The sequence below is a fragment of the Dasypus novemcinctus genome, chromosome 13 (assembly GCF_030445035.2).
Source record: "Dasypus novemcinctus isolate mDasNov1 chromosome 13, mDasNov1.1.hap2, whole genome shotgun sequence".
Taxonomy (NCBI): domain Eukaryota; kingdom Metazoa; phylum Chordata; class Mammalia; order Cingulata; family Dasypodidae; genus Dasypus; species Dasypus novemcinctus.
In genome coordinates this window covers 43,748,831-43,766,355 of record NC_080685.1, presented here as the reverse complement: position 1 = coordinate 43,766,355, position 17,525 = coordinate 43,748,831, and the positions used below count along the sequence as shown (strand labels likewise).

At 39.4% G+C, this 17,525-nt stretch overlaps 1 pseudogene; it reads left to right on the top strand.

The window, feature by feature from the left end:
• Positions 1-14,842: 14,842 nt before the first annotated feature.
• On the top strand, positions 14,843-16,466 carry LOC101425930 (phosphatidylinositol-3-phosphatase SAC1 pseudogene; annotated as a pseudogene).
• The last annotated feature ends 1,059 nt before the right edge of the window (positions 16,467-17,525 follow it).

Sequence of the window (17,525 nt, the reverse complement as noted above, 5' to 3'; positions counted from 1 at the left end):
AACTGGAGATCTTTATTTCTTGATGGAGCTTCAGTTTATTGTCTATTGTGCTTTCCTTTCAACCTGCAAAACTCTCTTTAGCATCTCATGTAGGACTGGTCTAGTGGTGACAAACACCTTCAGCTTTTGTTTATCTGGTACTGTCTTCATCTCTCCATTTTTTAAAGACAGTTTTGTTGGATATAGAATTTTTTTCTTTCAGTTTAAATATGTCATTCCACTGCCTTCTTGCTTCCAGGGTTTCCTATGAGAAATTGGCACTTGGTTTTATTGAGGCCTCCTTGTACATGACATGCTGCTTCTCTCTTGCAACTTTCAGAATTCTCTTTATCTTGCGTATTCAAGGTTGATTATAATATGCCATGAGTGAATCTATTTAGGTTTACCCTGGTTAGCCTTCACTGAGCATTTTGGATGTGTATATTCATGTCCTTCATTAAATTTGGAAAATCTCCAGCCATTATTTCTTTGAATATTCTCTTTCTTCTCTTGCAACTTTCACAAAGCATATATTGGAATGCTTGGTTGTGTCCCACAGGGTTTCTCAGGTTTTGTTTACTTTTCTTAATTCTTTCTTCTTTCTGCTCCTTAGACTAAAGGATTTCAATTGTCTTGTCTTCAAATTCACTGTTTCTTCTGCCAGGTCTAATCTATTGTTGAACCATCTAGGGAATTCTTTATTTCTGTTACTGTGGTCTTCAGCTCTGTTTGGTTCCTTTTCAAAATTTACATTTCTTTGGTGATATTCTCCTTGTTTTGACCTATTGTTTGCCTGATTTCCTTTAGTTCTTTGTCCATGTTTTGCTTTGGCTCTTTGAGCATATTTAGGACCTTTTTTTTCAAAAAAAAAAAAAAGTATTTTTCTGGTATGTCCCAGGTATGGTCCTCATTTCTAATGTTTTAATTTTCTCCTTTGCCTGGGCTATCACTTCCCATATCTTTGCATGTTTTATAGCCTTTTGTTGAAACTTGGACATTCTGATATTTTAATGTCTTACTCAAGTTTAGACTCTGAGACATCTATTCCTTAAGCATGTATCCCCTTAGTGTTATGGCAGAACTTTCCAAGAATGCCAGGTGCTAACAGAAAAAAAGGAAAAATAAATAAATACCTTTCCCAATCTTTGCAGATTGACCTGCTCAAGTGCTATCCTTCAGAGCTTACCTATACAATGAGTTTCAAGTACAGCTCAAGGCCAAAGTTCAGCAGCTTCCCTGATCTTTTCTGTTCACGTGTCTTGTCTTGGGCAAGTATGTGGATTCCTAGAAAGTTCCTCCATTTACATGGCTCCAAATACCACCTCTTCCTTAGGAAATTGTTTCCTCATAGTCCTGGGCACTGCACTATATGTTCTACAGCCAGAAATCTCTTTCCCCAGACAGCATCACTTGACTGCTCTCCTACACCATTCTCTAGAAGAGCTACATGCAGGAAAAGTTCTGGAAGTTGAATCCTTCATATCACCATAAGACAAACCAGGCCAGACATGTATGTTCCCTGTTCCTTGTATATGCACAAGGGTTACTCCTCTCCTTCCAGAGCCAGGGATTGACTCTGGGAGCATGGACCAGCTCCATGAGCAGTTGATGCAGGATGGGGGAGAAGCCAGCTAGGGAACCATGAGATTCCAGTGCTTTTAAGTAGTCTTTCTCTTGATTCAGCTCTTAAGCTGTTACAACCCATAAAGGTGTCCCTTAAATACTTTCTGGAGCATTAAGAAAAATGTTTCTGCTGATTGTTCTAAGTTTCTGTAGGAGGACAGAGCCCTGAATGTCTCACTCCACCATTTTGATCGGGGAAGGCACCACCTTGACAGTCATATTTTAATCTCCATTTTAAAATATTATTTCTTGTTCTCTGATTATTTTTTTTCATAGCATCCTTTGAATTCTTCACAGTGAGCATTTATAGTGTGTTATCTTGGAACTCTCTGAAGGTGGTGAGTAGATGTTTTGAAAAATCCACTTCTATGCTCAACATGTTAGTAAAAGGCAAAAGCTGCCACCTAGTTATTGACCAGTTAAACACTTATCTCAGGTTCTTTTACCTTTTGTTATGACAAATGACAAGAAACACACCATGCACGGGCTTTCAAATTAAAGACATTAGTTTATTTTTATTTTCTTTCTTCCACTGCCTCTTGTAGAGAAGGAAACTTAGAAGAGTCCTTAGCCAAAAGTTAAATGCTTCACAGTTTCAGCCTTCAGTGGCAATAACCACAAATAAGCAGAAAGAAAAATGAGTAGGAGCTCAGTTTAGGAGCTACAAATCCTCTAGAGAGTTGAGTCATTCTTCTCCAGGTCAAGGTGTTACATCAAGCTTCCCTGAGAAAAGTTACAGACAGCACTTCCCTCTTGATGAGACTCACAGGGTAAGGTATGGCTCTCATGAGCCATGACCATATGTGTCCAGCCATTTTGTCCTATCTCAACCACATATACTTATTCAAAAGGTAACCCAATATTTATATCATCATAAATAAATTCACAACTTGTGTCTACAAGTCTTTACTAATCTGATGACCAGATAAAAAAAGATCATTTTCACAAGATGCGCTAAGCTTTTGATTCCCAAAAGAAATATTCTCAAGAATTCTTACAGCTACAATAAATTATCTCTACTTCCTCCAGGATTGTTTTTCTATTAGTTTATTTTTGCCTTTCATGTTTATGATACAGAATTTCTTCAAATATCTGGTATCCTTGGCTATCCATTTGAATTTTAAATTGAGACAAAAGAAAATCTGGTTGAAAGTTCCGTGTGTGTTTGTTGGTGGGTGCTACATGAAGGGGCTTATTGACCGAAAGATTTTGCTTTAGGCTCTATGGGTAGGAAGCACCATTTTGTTAGGGGACTGGGACCTAAGTGTCACACTATAGAGGGCTTTGTTTTGAGACAGCAATATCCACTTAGATTTTTTTTAAAGATTTATTTTCTCCCTCTCCCCCCCCCCCCCCCCCCCCCATTGCCTGCTCTCTGTGTCCATTCACTGTGTGTTCTTCTGTGTCTGCTTGTATTCTCATTAGGCGGCTCTGGGAACCGATCCTGGGAACTTCCAGAGTGGGAGAGAGGCAATTACTCTCTTGAGCTACCTCAACTCCCTGCTTTGCTATGTCTTCTTATTTTCTCTCCTCAGTGTCTCTTGTTGCATCATCTCTCTGCACCAGCTCTCAGCATCAGCTGGCACTCCTGCATGGGGCAGCTTTCCCATGCTGGGTGGCATTCCCATGCAGTGGGGCACTCTGTGCAGGGCAACATTCCAGCATGGGCCGGCACTCCACATGGGCCAGCTCACTGTGTGGGCCAGCTCACTGTGTGGGCCAGCTTGCCTGCACCAGGAGGCCCTGGGCATCGAACTTGGACCTCCTATATGGTAGATAAGAGCCCAATTGGTTGAGCCACATCCATTTCCCTCCACTTAGATTTGATTCCTCTTGATTCTCCCTGATTCTCCCCCAGGCAATTAATTTCTTTGAAGAAAGTCCCGTTTTTTTTTTGTCATTTGTTTGCTTGCTTGCTTGCTTGCTTGTTTGTTTGCTTGAGGGAAAAAATGTGTTGCTGCTAGGGACTGAGTGCAGGGAGTGATGGAGAGATTGTCTATTCCATATATAGTTCCAGTTAATTCCTCAGTTACAGCCCCATATATTCTTCCATCCTCCATTTTGTTTGATAGCTCCAGTTCCAGTGCCTGTCAGCATTTAAGTTTCCTTCTTAGTTGTAGTCTTTCCTTTCCTCTGCTTCATCAGGTACCACTCTTCTACCATTTTAACTTTCTAGAAATTTGTTGAAATTTCTCATTCCCTTCATTGTAGGTAGATTATAACTTATTTTGATTTTACTATTATTTTAAAGGACTTTGGGAAGGAGAAGAAATAAATCTATATACTTAGTCTTCCATCCTTAATTAGAAATGTATCTTTTACTTCTTCACCTGTTTGCCCACTATTGGGTAGTAAGTGAAGACCAAGAACATGATTTTTCATCTCTAACTAAAGTGCTTAACACATACATGGGTAAATATCATTCCTGAAATGTTGAACTGAGTAAGATTTTCTGGTGTATATTATTATATGTGCTCACCTACCCTGAGATAATTGCAAAGTACTTAAGGAGACCTATAAAGATATGTTTATAATAGCCATGGTGTCCAAACTAAAGTCTGGCAAAATTTCTGACAAATTCTAATGTATAGATGATTAAATCTGGATGATCCTGAGGAATCTGGGACATATGATTAACCTACTACCCAGTGAGGCTCCAGCACCTAATACTGAGTTCTATTTACAGTAAACCCTGTTGACATTGCTTTTGATGATAACAAATAAAGACATTAGAAGAAATGTCACTCATATCAATCCTGAGACTATAACTTGCATGTTCCAAGTAGGGACTACTTCTTCTCTCAGATTGAGAGCCCCACACACAAGGAGTGCACCATGCAAGGAGAGCCACCCCATGCAAAAAAAGCATAACTTGCCCAGGAGTGCTGCCACACACATGGAGAGCTGACACAGCAAGATGATGCAAAAAAGAGACATAGATTCCCAGTGCCGCTGACAAGAATGCAAGTGGACACAAAAGAACACAGAGTGAATGGACACAGAGAGCAGACAATAGGGGAGGAAGGGAAGAGAAATAAATAATATTTTTTAAAAATATATATATGTATATATACAGTTTTGAACAATGACTATCACCCCCTGAATTTTTTAAATTTAAAACTCATGGTTGTAGGTTATTTGATGGTGTTTGTTCTTAATCTAATTTCAGGAGTTTTTAAATGCTGTATGACTTTTCTTCAGTAAGTGTATTATTTTTAAAATAACATTGATATCTACTCTAGTAGTTATATTTCTGAAGCAGCTGCCCTCTGAGTATTCTACTTGTTATTGCTCTCCATGGCTGTTGAGCATCCCCAGGTGCATTGCACTTTCCTGTGTGAGCTCTTGATTGTTCTGCCTTGGGACCCACATCAAGCTATTGCAGTACTTTGAATGGTGAGAGACTCAGGAGCATTGAAAAGCACAGCCTCTGACCTTATTTGCCATGGAGGTGGCAAGTTGCCTCTCCCCTTACTGAAACAACTAGAAGTTTCTCAGGTCTCTGTCTCCTCAGCAAGAAAGACCATTACTCCCAGTCCATGAGTGCAGTTCCACCTCAGTTCCTGAAGCAGGGAGATTAAGTGCTTCTAGAATCATGTGGGGCTGGCCCCAACCTTCTATGAGCAGAAGCTCTCATAATAATTCCATTTTTTACCCCAGGGCTGTCCTCTTATCTCTAGGCTGTTGTGTTACCCAGAAAGCTGAACACTTTTCCCAGAACCTATAGAGCACAACCTCCAGAGGGCAGAAGTGGGGCTAGGGCAAAAAGGGAGTAGGATTGTGTGCTCCAGCCCTAAATTTCCATCTTCCCAGAATTTCACCTACCTCTCTCCAATCCACTGTCATCAGCCAGACTAGGCACCATCATCTCTTGCCTGAACTACTGCAATAGCCTCCTGTTTCCACTTTTGCTTTCCTGTAGTACATCATGCATCTAGATTGCCAATGCATCTAGATTGTTCTAACAAACAAAAATCTGTTCATCTTGTTCTCCTGCTTAAAATCTTTCAAAGATTTCTCAGGATAAAGAGTAATTCCTCTGACAGAGTTTCCCAGGCCCCGAATAATGTGGCCTTCATTGAGGCTCATCTAGTCATGGGAATAGGGGCTCCAGAAACAGAAGACCTGGATTCTGGTCTTACCTCTTCCACTAGCCAATGACGTGTCCTTGGACAAATCACTTCATGTCTCTAGACTTCAGCTACCTGATCTGAAAAGTGGTGATAAAGTCTTCCCTGCCTCCTTCATAGGGTTTTGTGAGGCTCTAGAAAGAAAATGTTTGCAAATGCGTGTTCTGTAAACTGCAAAGTAGTATAAATTTGAGCTACCGTACTAGGCCATATGATTTGAGGAAAACTGTAAAATATGTCCCTTATTTAAAATATGATTTCTACCAGCTTGTCACTGATATCTGTGATTCTACCAGGTGAGTTTCCCCTTTTATCTAAGGCATTATGATTCCAGTAAGACAGTGTATGATGCACATGATATAGGAGAAGGAAGGGAAAAGGATAATGCATAAAGTGTCAGCCTTCACTGTGATGGAAGATTTGTGTGGAATTATTCATCAGCTTGGTTAATTTTGAAGGATTAGGAGCTAGGAGAGGAAAGGAGGAGAAGGAAGGGAAAGGTCTGAGGTGATATGCAGAGAAAACCCACATAAGCACGTATTGGCATTCTCTGGCCAATGGAAGAGGAGAAAGAAAGCCAGTGGCCTGCATACTTAGGGCAGTGCTGGGCTTCCTCTTCACTTTATTTTGGGAGGTGGTTTTTCCTTTTAGACCATTATCTTCTTCCCCATAGGGCAAAATATTTCATGTCTGAGCTATGGAAATGAGAAAAAAATCCCACTTCCTTGCTTCCCCTCAACAAAAAATGCTATATAAAATTTTACTATATTTCATCTAATCTAAGATGCCATCAATTACAACACCATAATTTTATGTAATATTTAGAAAGAAAAATTATTTCTAGTTTAAACTATGACATGATCAATTATAAGACTTATTCTAATTTCAGAGATGATAAATGCTAAACAAAATGTATATCTTAAAATCCAAGAAATACAACATCTGTACATTGATAGGTTCGATATGTCTAATCTGCTGCCACCACCTGACATAATACCCTCCGTCTGCTAGGGTGTGGTTTGTGATGTGGAATTTTCCATATACTCAGTATAAAGCAGTTCTACCATGGACTTTTTGATATTGATCATGGTAATGATAATCTTGAGCTTCAATTCCTCCTGTAGTAAAATGGGGAAATACTATATATAAAACAGATATGACTGCTTTTTTTAAAAGGATATAAATGGTTTTATTCCCAGTATGTCCAACCACTACATCTCAAACCATGGCTCAAGGCCCACTTGTAGGCCCAAAGAGCTCTCCACAGGCCCCAAGTACAAGTGACTCAGACCACATCAAAATCCTGTAGAAGACCTAATTTAGTTCAAAGGCCCCAGAGACCTATTTGCCAATCACTCTGAGGTAGGAATTTCCTTGTTCCAAGAGATCCCATTTACTACAGAGGCATTCAATTCATCTACTCTTCATTGACTAATGATTATGTGCCCAAACCAGGTAGTATTAGGGGAAATTGGAAGTTCACCACCCAGTACAACATCCAGGGAAGAAAGGCAGGAAGAAGCTGATAAACTGATAAACTGTGGTAAAGAACACTCTCCTCGCAGTGGCTACCAGCCTTATCCCATGGTACTAACAGGCCACGCCACCATGGAGTCCAGTCCCTAACTAGATCACCAATGATAACAAGGGATATAAAAATCCTCTTCCCTAAGGACAGGCACAGCTGATCATTTATTCACTTTTGTTTAGCAAATTCAGAACAGCTGGGGGCCAGGTTCTGAGGGCAGCTACTGTTTCAACCAGCCCCAGACAGGAATGGATGCAGCTGGGAGTTAAAGATGCAGAACTCCCGCAGGGCTGTGGGGACATTTAGCTGAAGGGCTTCATTTGCTGGGAAAGCTAGGAAGGCTCACCTTTGGGGAGCCATGGAAAAGCTTTTGGCATCCTTCCTGATCCTCTCCCCAAGGATCTTTGGAACTGGTCTGCACCCACTCCTCTCCAGAGTACCCTCCTTCTAGAATTTGCCATCCAAGCAAAATCATCTAGAGACAACAAAAAAAAAGTATAAAAATGAGGCGGACAGTCTGGGATAAAGACCTGCTGACTTCAAACACCCAGGAGAGGGAAGTCTGACTCCTAGGAAACAGGGAATAACCAAATTCAAAACAACTAGCAAGCAAAATTGCAGGACAAGACAAAAGCCCAGAAAGACAGGAAAAACCCTGCACACTGCATTTGCCTTAGGCAGACCATCCTGATCTCTGGAGGGCTGAAGCTCAAGAAAATTTTTCTCTTATTACCAACTGGTTACAAAACCAAGAAACAGACATTCCAGGGGATGAATTGCAGAGTTAACATTTTAAAATATTAATGTACAGTGTGTAACAAAAGAGTACAAGACAAACAAAGGAAAAGGAAATGTTTCTTCCATCCAAAGGAAGAGAATAAAAATAGAGGAAACACCAATGAAGGAGACAAAAGTATGGACATACCAAAAAAAGGCTCTTAAAAAAACCATCTTATAGGGAAGCAGATATGGCTCAACTAGTTGGGCTCCCATCTACCATATGGGATGTCCACAGTTCAATGTCCAGGGCCTCCTACTGGGTGCGGCCTGGCCCACACAGTAAGCTGGCCCACGCAGAGTGATGGCCTATGTGGGAATGCAGCCCCACACCGGAGTGCCGCCCTGCACAGGAGTGTTGCCCTGTGTGGGAATGCTGCCCTGCGTGGGAAAGCCACCCCACACAGGAGTGCCAGCTGACGTGGAGAGCGGCACAGCAAGATGAGGTAACAAGGGACACGGAGGAGAGAAAATAGGAAGACACAGTGGAACTGGGAGCTGAGGTGATGCAGGAGAGTAGTCACCTCTCTTTCCGATTCCAGAAGGCCCCAGGGTTGGTTCCTGGAGCCACCTGGTGAGAGTGTGCAAGCATACATAGAGGAACACGCAGCGAATGGACACAGTGAATGGAAGGGGGCGGGGGTGGGGGAGGTGGGAGAAATAAATGAAAAAAATAAATCTTTAAAAAAACTGTCTTAAAAATGCTTAAGGGAAAAGAACTGCTTAAGGAGATGAAGTGCAGAGAAAGAACTAAAGGATATCAGAAAAACTATCAATGAGCAATATGAGTGTCTAAATGAAGACCAAACGTTTTTAAAAGGAACAGAACTTCGGAGTTGAAAACCACAATAACTGCAATGAAAAATGGCCAGGAGGTTTTCCAGAGCAGAATGGTGCTGGCAGGAGAATGAATCAGTGAAGTTGAAGACAAGGCAGTTGAAAAGGTCAGACTGAAGAGCAGAAAGAAAAATAGAAATATTAAAAGTGAAAATAGCCAAAGACAGCTGTGGGATACCATCAAGCAAACCAATATACATATTATGGGAGTCCCAGAAGGATAAGAAAGAGAGAAAAGGACAGAAGGAATAGTCAAAGGAATAATGACAGAGAATTCTGTTAACTTAGCAAAAGATGTGAATATGCACATCTAAGAAGCTCAGAGAACACCATGAAGAAAAATACACCCCATCATATTTTGATTACACTATCAAATGCAAAGTACAAGAAAAGAGTCCTGAAAGCTGCAAGAAAAAAGCAACATGTTACACACAAGGGAGTCCCAGTAAGACTGAGTGCCAATATATAATCAGAAACCACAAAGACAAGAAGGCAGTAGGTTGAATACTTAAAGTGCTAAAGGAAAACAACTACCAGCCAAGAATTTTATATCCAGTGAGACTCTCTTTCAAAAATGAGGGAGAGATTAAGACATTCTCACATAAACAAAAGTTGAAGGAGTTCATCGGCACTAGACTTTCCACAAGCATTGCTAAAGGGAGTTCTTCAGAATGAAAGGAAAGGACACTAGAGAATGGTTCAAAACAGCATAAAGAAATAAAGGCCTGCAGTACAGGTAGCCATTTGGGTAAATATAAATGTCAATATTATTGTATTACTTGGTACATAACTCTACTTCTTACTTCCTAGGGTGTTACAATACAAATGCATAAAAAATAATGATAATTCTATGTTTATTGATATACAATGCACAAAGATATAAGTGATAACAAGTACATAAAATGGAGGTATAGGAAAAGTAAATATGCACGTTACTGAAGTTAAGTTGGTATCAAACCAAATATGATTGTTATATATTTAGTATGTTATATTTTAACCTCAGGGTAATCACAAGGAAGAGAGATGAGAAACATATCCAGATAGAAATGAGAAGACATTCAATGTGCTACAGCAAAAAAAGCAAATAAATATAAAAGTGGGCATTAAAGGAAATGAGGGCCAAAAATAGTATAAGACTTACAAAGGCTAAATAACAAAATGGCAGAAGAAAAGTCCTGTATTATCAGCAGTGACATTTTATTTTAAGATTTATTTATATTTATATTTATTTATTTCTCCCCCCTCCCCATTCCCCTTTGTCTGTTCTCTGTCCATTTGCTGTGTGTTCTTCTGTGTCTGCTTGTATTCTCATTAGGCAGCTCTGGGAACTGATTCTGGGACCTTCCAGAGTGGGAGAGAGGTGATTACTCTCTCGTGCCACCTCATCTCCCTGTTCTGCTACATCTTCTTATTTTCTCTCCTCTGTGTCTCTTGTTATGTCACCTTGCTGTGCCAGCTCTCAGCATCAGCTGGCACTCCTGCACAGGACAGCTGTCCCATACAGGTTGGCATTCCCATGCAGGGCAGCACTCCTGCACAAGGCCACATTTCCGCATGGGCCAGCACTCCATGTGGGCCAGCTTGCCCTCTCCAGCAGGGCCAGGGCATCAAATCCTGGACCTCCTATATGGTAGACAGGAGCCCAATTGGTTGAGCCACATCTGTTTCCTTATTATTGTTGTTGTTGTTATTATTATTATTATTTTAGGAGGTACCAGGGATTGAATCCAGACCTTGTATATGCAAAGCAGGTGCTCACCACGGAGCTACATCCACTCCCCTCAATAGTGACTTTAAATGTAAATAGATTAACCTCTCCAGTCAAAAGGCAGAGATTGGCAGAATGGATAAAAAGGTATGACCCAACTACATACTGTCTGCAAGAGACTCACCTTAAAATTCAAAGAAACAAGTCAGTTGATGGTGAAAGGATGGAAAAAAATAGAACATGGAAATAGTAACCAAAAGAGAGCAGGGGTAGCGATACTAATATCCAATAAAAAGACTTTAAGTCAAAAACAGTTGCAAGGAACAAAGATGGTCATTACATACTGATAAAGGGGGCAATTCAAAGAGAAGAAGTAACAATTATAAATATATATATATACCCCTAACAACAGAGCCTCAAATTTTATGAAGCAAATATACATATGAAGGGAGAATTTTTTTTTTTTAAAGATTTATTTTTTATTTATTTAATTCCTCTCCCCTTCCCCGGTTGTCTGTTTTCTGTGTCCTTTTGCTGCGTCTTGTTTCTTTGTCCGCTTCTGTTGTCATCAGCAGCACGGGAAGTGTGGGCGGCGCCATTCCTGGGCAGGCTGCACTTTCTTTCACGCTGGGCGGCTCTCCTTACGGATGCACTCATTGCGCGTGGGGCTCCCTAAGCGGGGGGGACACCCCTGTGTGGCAGGGCACTCCTTGCGTGCATCAGCACTGCACATGGGCCACCTCCACACGGGTCACGGAGGCCCGGGGTTTGAACCACGGACCTCCCATGTGGTAGACGGACGCCCTAACCACTGGGCCAAAGTCCGTTTCCCTGAAGGGAGAAATTGATGCTTCTACATTAATAGTAGGAGATTTAACACACCACTCTCAATAATGGATTGAACACCTTGTCATAAGATCAATATGTACAGGACCTGAATGATACACTAAACCAATCAGACCTAACAGACATATACAGAACAATGCAGCCAACAAAACAGAATAAACATTCTTGAGTTCACATGGATCATTCTCCATGATAGACCAAATGTTGGGTCACAAAACAAGTCTCAATAAATGAAAATTATTGAAATCATACAATGTATGTTCTCCTACAATAACAGAATGACACACAATAAGAAATTAATAACAGAGGAGAAAAGGGTAAAATCACAAATATGTGGAAATTAAACAACTTGCTCTTAAACAATCAATGGCTTGAAGAGGAAATCAGATGTAAAATTACAAAATATCTTGAGGTGAATGGAAATGAAAATATCTTACCAAACTTATGGGATGCAGCAAAGACAGTACTGAGAGGGAAATTTATAGCTCTATATGTTTATCTTTAAAAATAAGAAAGACTTTAAATCAAAGACCTAACCACAAAACTGGAAGAACTAGAAAAATAAGAGCAAACTAAACCTAAAGTGAACAGAAGAAGGAAAAAACTAACATTAGAGTAGAGATAAATGAAATAGAAACCAAAAAACAAGAGTCCACAAAACCAAAAGTTGACTCTTTGAAAGAAAAAATCAATAAAACTGATTGATTTTAGCTAGACAGAGAAAGAAAACAGGAGAGAAGATACAATTAACAAAAATCAGAAATGAAAAGGGGACATTTCTATCAACCCTGCTAAAATGAAAAGGACTGTAAGAGGATATTATGAACAACTGTATGTCAGTAAATTAGATAACCTAGATGAAATGGACAAATACTTAGAAACACACAAAATATCTACCTTGACACAAGAAGAAAGAGAAGATCTCAACAAGCCAATTATTAGTAAAAAGATTGAATCAGTTATCAGAAAATTCTCAACAAAGAAAAGCCTAGGACTTTACAAGAGAATTCTACCAAATATTCCAAGAAGACTTAAGTCCAATTCTGCTCAAACTCTTCCAAAAAAATTGAAGAGGAGAGAATACCTTCTAACTCACTCTACAAGTCCAACATCACCTTCATACCAAAGTCAGATAAAGCTACCACAAAAAAGAAAATTTCAGGTCAATATCTCTTATGAATATAGATGCAAAAATCCTCAACAAAATACTAGCAAATCAAATCCCACAGCACATTAAATGAATTATACACCATGATCAAGTGGGATTTATCACAGGTATGCAAGGATAGTTCAACTTAAGAAAATTAATTAATGTAATACACTACATTAACAGAATGGGGGGGGAATCACATGATCATCTCAATTGATGCAGATAAGGTATAGCAGTTTGATATGGTTATGAATTCCAAAAATAGAAATTGGATTATATTTGCTATTTGGTCTGTACCTGGGCATGATTAAGTTATGATTAGGTCTTTGATTGGGACACGTCATTTGGGTGTTGAGTCCCCACCCCTTGGTGGATGGGGACTCACAGATAAAAGGCATGGCAAAGGACAGAGTTGGAGCTTTTTGATGCTGGAAGATTTTGATGGAGTTTTGCTTTGGAGCCCCAAAGTAAGCACACAGAAGATAGAGAAGCAAGCCCCAGGAAGAGAGGACCTGAGCCAGAAGAAGAACATAGAGGAATAGAGATGGCTCCTTAGACACAGGAGAAACCCCAGGGGGAGAGAGACAGAGCTGTTTGCCTGATAGTCTACAGCTGACCTTGTGGAGGAAACAGAGAACCTGAGCCCAAAGAGAAGCAAGACCTGGGAAGAGAGGAACTCAGGAAGCCTGAACCCTGGCAGATGTTGTCAGCCATCTTGCTCCAACAAATGGAAATAGACTTTGGTGAGGGAAGTATGGCCTGATATACGTAAGCTCCTACCCCAAATAAATACCCTTTATAAAAGCCAGCAGATTTCTGGTATTTTGCATCAGCACCCCTTTGGCTGACTAATACATAAGGCATATGGCAAAATCCAGCACCTTGCCTTGGTAAAAACACTTAGAACACAAGGAATGAAAGGAAACTTTCTCAACATATTAAAGGCCATACATGAAAAACCCCCAGTTAATATCATACTCAATGGTGAAGGAATGAAAGCTTTTCCTCTAAGATCAGAAGCAAGATTGGAATGCCCACTGTCACCACAGTTATTCAATATTGTACTAGAAGTTCTAGCCAGAGCAATTATGTAAGAAAAATAAATTAAAGGCATCCAAATCAGAAAGGAAGTAGTAAAACTTTCTCTATTTGTAGATGGCTTGGTTCTATACAGAGAAAATCCTGAGAAGTCCACAACAGAACTACCAAAGCACAGTGGAGAGGTACAAGATCAACACACAAAAATCAGTAATGTTTCTAAACACCAGTAATGAACAACGCGAAAAGGAAATCAAGAAAAAAAATTCCACTTACAGAAACAACTAAGAGAATCAAATATCTAGGAATAAATTTAACCAAGAAAATAAAAACCTTGTATGTAGGAAACTACAAAGCATTGCTAAAAGAGATGAAAGATGACATAAATTCATAGACTGGATAGCTAAATATTAAGATATCAGTTCTACCCAAAGCTATTTACAGTTTCAATGCAATCCTAATCAACATACTTATTTGAGGAAATGGAAAGCCAATCATCAAATTATTTGAAAGGGTAAGGGGCCCAAATAGCAAAAACCATTTTGAAAGAGAACGAAGTTGGAGGACTCACACTACCCAAATTTAAAACTTAATACAAAGCTCCAATAATCAAAACAGCATGGTTCTCCCACAAGTACAGACATATAGATCAATGGAATTAGATTGAGAGATCAGAAGTAAACCCTCACATCTATGGCCAACTGATATTTAACAAGGGTTAAATATCAATCAAATTCAGTTGATTGGGAAATAATAGTCTGTGCAACAAATGGTACTGGAAACTGGATATCCACACGCAAAAAAAAAAAAAAAAAAAAAAAAGTGGTCCCCTACCTCACACTGTATACAACAATTAACTCAAATGGATAAAAGACCTAAACATGGGAACAAAAATTATAAAACTCCTAGATGAAAGCATAGGGAACCATCTTTAGGACCTGTGTAAGCAATGGTTCCTAGACTTTACACCCAAAAGCAATAAAAGAAAAAATAGATAACTGGCTCTTCATCAAAATTAAAAACTTTTGTACATCAAAGGACTTCACAATGAAAGTGAAAATACAACCCTACAGAATGGGATGAAGGTTTAATATCAGAATATATAAAGAACTCCTACAACTCAACAACAAAAAGACAAACAACCCAATTTAAAAATGGGCAAAGAGCTGAGGCGGTGGCACAGGTCAGGGCAGGTGGAGAGAGAAGGAAGAGGGCAGTGGTGCAGGATGGCAGTGGTGGCAACAACCTATGAGCAGCTGAAGTTGCATATCACAGCTCAAAAAATTTATGTGGGAGCTTATGATGATGGGACACATAATGTACTTCCCATTGACTATGAGTCCACAGACGTTATGCTGTCAGTCAAGAAAGATGTTCCTTCTTCAGCTGTCACAAGACCAATATTTGGTATATTGGGCACAATCCATCTGGTGGTAGGTAATTATCTAATTGTCATTATCAAAAAGACAAAAATAGGTGAAATTTTTAATCATGTAATCTGGAAAGCAACAGATTTAGATGTCCTTTCTTCTAAGAAGACAATGCTGGATTTGTCTCACACTTTGCAGTGACTGCCCAACACCAGTAGAGAATTCCAAGCAATGAATCTCTTGGAAAGAGCAGATCAGTGGTTTATATGGAATGGTCATCTTCTAAGAGAACGTTCTGCCCAGCCAGAGGTCTAACAGTTTGCTCTTCCGGGGCTGTATGGTTTTATTACTATGCACTCATGTTCTATTAATGGAAAATACTTTGATTGGATTTTCATCTCCAGGAGGAATAGTTTCAGAACTGGTGCATGGTATTATGTAAGAGGAATTGATTCTGAAGGCCATGCAGCTAACTTTGCAGAAAGAGAATAAATTGTGCCCTACAATGGGAGCAGGGCTTCATTTGTCCAGACTCGAGGATCAATACTAGTTTTCTGGTCCCAAAGACCAAACCTCAAGTACAAATCACAGGCACAGATCAACAAAGTAGCAAGTCACATGGATGGTTTCCAAAGGCATTTTGATTCACAAGTAATTATTTATGGAAAACAAATCAAATTCAATCTGGTTAACCAGAAGGGCTTAGAGAAGCCACTTGAATAGACATTTGAAACAGTGGTGGCTTCCTTAGGAAATGTAATGATCAGATACATTGCCTTTGATATCTATAATGTAGAAATATGAGATGGGATCAACTAAGTATTTTATTGAGTCAGGTTGCAGAAATGCAAGATGAATTAAGTTATTTTCCAGTGAACTCTGCTAGCAAGGTGCTGACAAACCAGGAAGGCATGTTCCTCAGTGATTGCATGGATTATCTAGATAGAACCAATGTCATCCAGAGTTTGTTAGACTGTCGTTCACTTCAGGCCCAGCTTCAGAGATTAGGGGTTTTGCATGTGGGACAAGGACTCAAAGAGCAAGAAGAATTTGAGAAGATTTATAAAACTGCCTGGGCTGACAATGCAAATGCTTGTGCCCAACACTATGCAGGAACTGGTGCCTTGAAGACTGATTCTACCAAAACCAGAAAAGGCTGGAATTCACTTATATGATATTGCAAGGACTACTTTTCTGATGGATTTCGACAAGATTCCATAAACTTATTTCTTGGGAACTATTCAGTGGATGAATTAGACTCTCACAGTTCTTTATGTGTTCCAAGGAATTGGAAATTCCTGGCTTTGCTTATTACCGTGCATTTTCAGGGTACACTATGTGTATGCTGACACATGGACAGAAACAAAGGCCTGTGTTCTTTTGGGGACTTGCAAGTATTGGAACATATCTTATTATAATTTATAATGGCAAAGATTTAGTCAATACTCCCAGATTGGTCCAGAAAGAAAAGACAGACTGAATTTGTATCTTTGGAAAGTGGCTTGGCTTGGAAGATTCCATTATGCAGAAATGGAATCTCTACTGACCTGCCCGAGGTCTTTTCAAAACCCTTATCAAAAAGCACATCTGTGCTCTTAGCACTGGTGATGACTTATAACTGATCTGATACTACTGCCCTGATGATTATTTGGGATGGTTACATTTATAATTTGAAGCTATTCTATCATTAAAATGTAACCTGAGTCAGCTCACCAGAACGGAAGGAATCTATTCATTGTCTTTTCAAATCACCTGTTGCAGATTAAGAAATATATTAAAAATCTAGCTTCTTTCATTATTTGAAACAGTAAAATTATTTTTCTAGCAGTTTCATTATGTCATTATAAAAGCAGTTGCTTGTTAGCCAGCATACTTTTCCACACTTCGTTGGGCTTTTCTTAAAAGGTTAATAATAAGCTAACTCTACTATGCTTATAAAATGTTAAGTCTTTCTCATGCATCAAGTGGTTTGATGAAATAACCTGTGACTTCCTGGTAGAGGAGGGAATACTGGGGTCTGGTACTCTTTGAAAGTTTTGGATAAGCTGCCTAATGAGTTCAGTCAGCTTGAACTGCTGCAATTGGACCAGCAGTTTAAGTGTGACGAAAAAGTTCAGATATATTTTATCTTTTTTAAAACGTGTAAACAAAATCAAAGAATATAAAGTCTATCTCTAATGCTAAATGTTCAAAGCCTCCACTATTTTAAGGATTGCCACAGTGTGGAAAACACCCTTGGCTAGGCAGCTACTTCCTCCGGCACATTTTGATTTCTTTGGGGACCACCTGTAGCACATGCAGGCTCACAAGAGGGTCTTGAATTCAATTTTGTTACAATTGGAAGCAGCAGCTTATTTTCACTCATGGTACTACTGATGATTTCCCTCTAGAAAGATTTTTGTGGGTTATCAATAACTGTGTTTCAAATTTAGTGCTTCCAGGTAGCTGTAGTTCTCCTAATTGAGGACCAACTTAAACTTTATTTGTGAAAACAAACCTGAAAAATATGCTTTAGTAGCTGTGCATAGTTCTAATTATA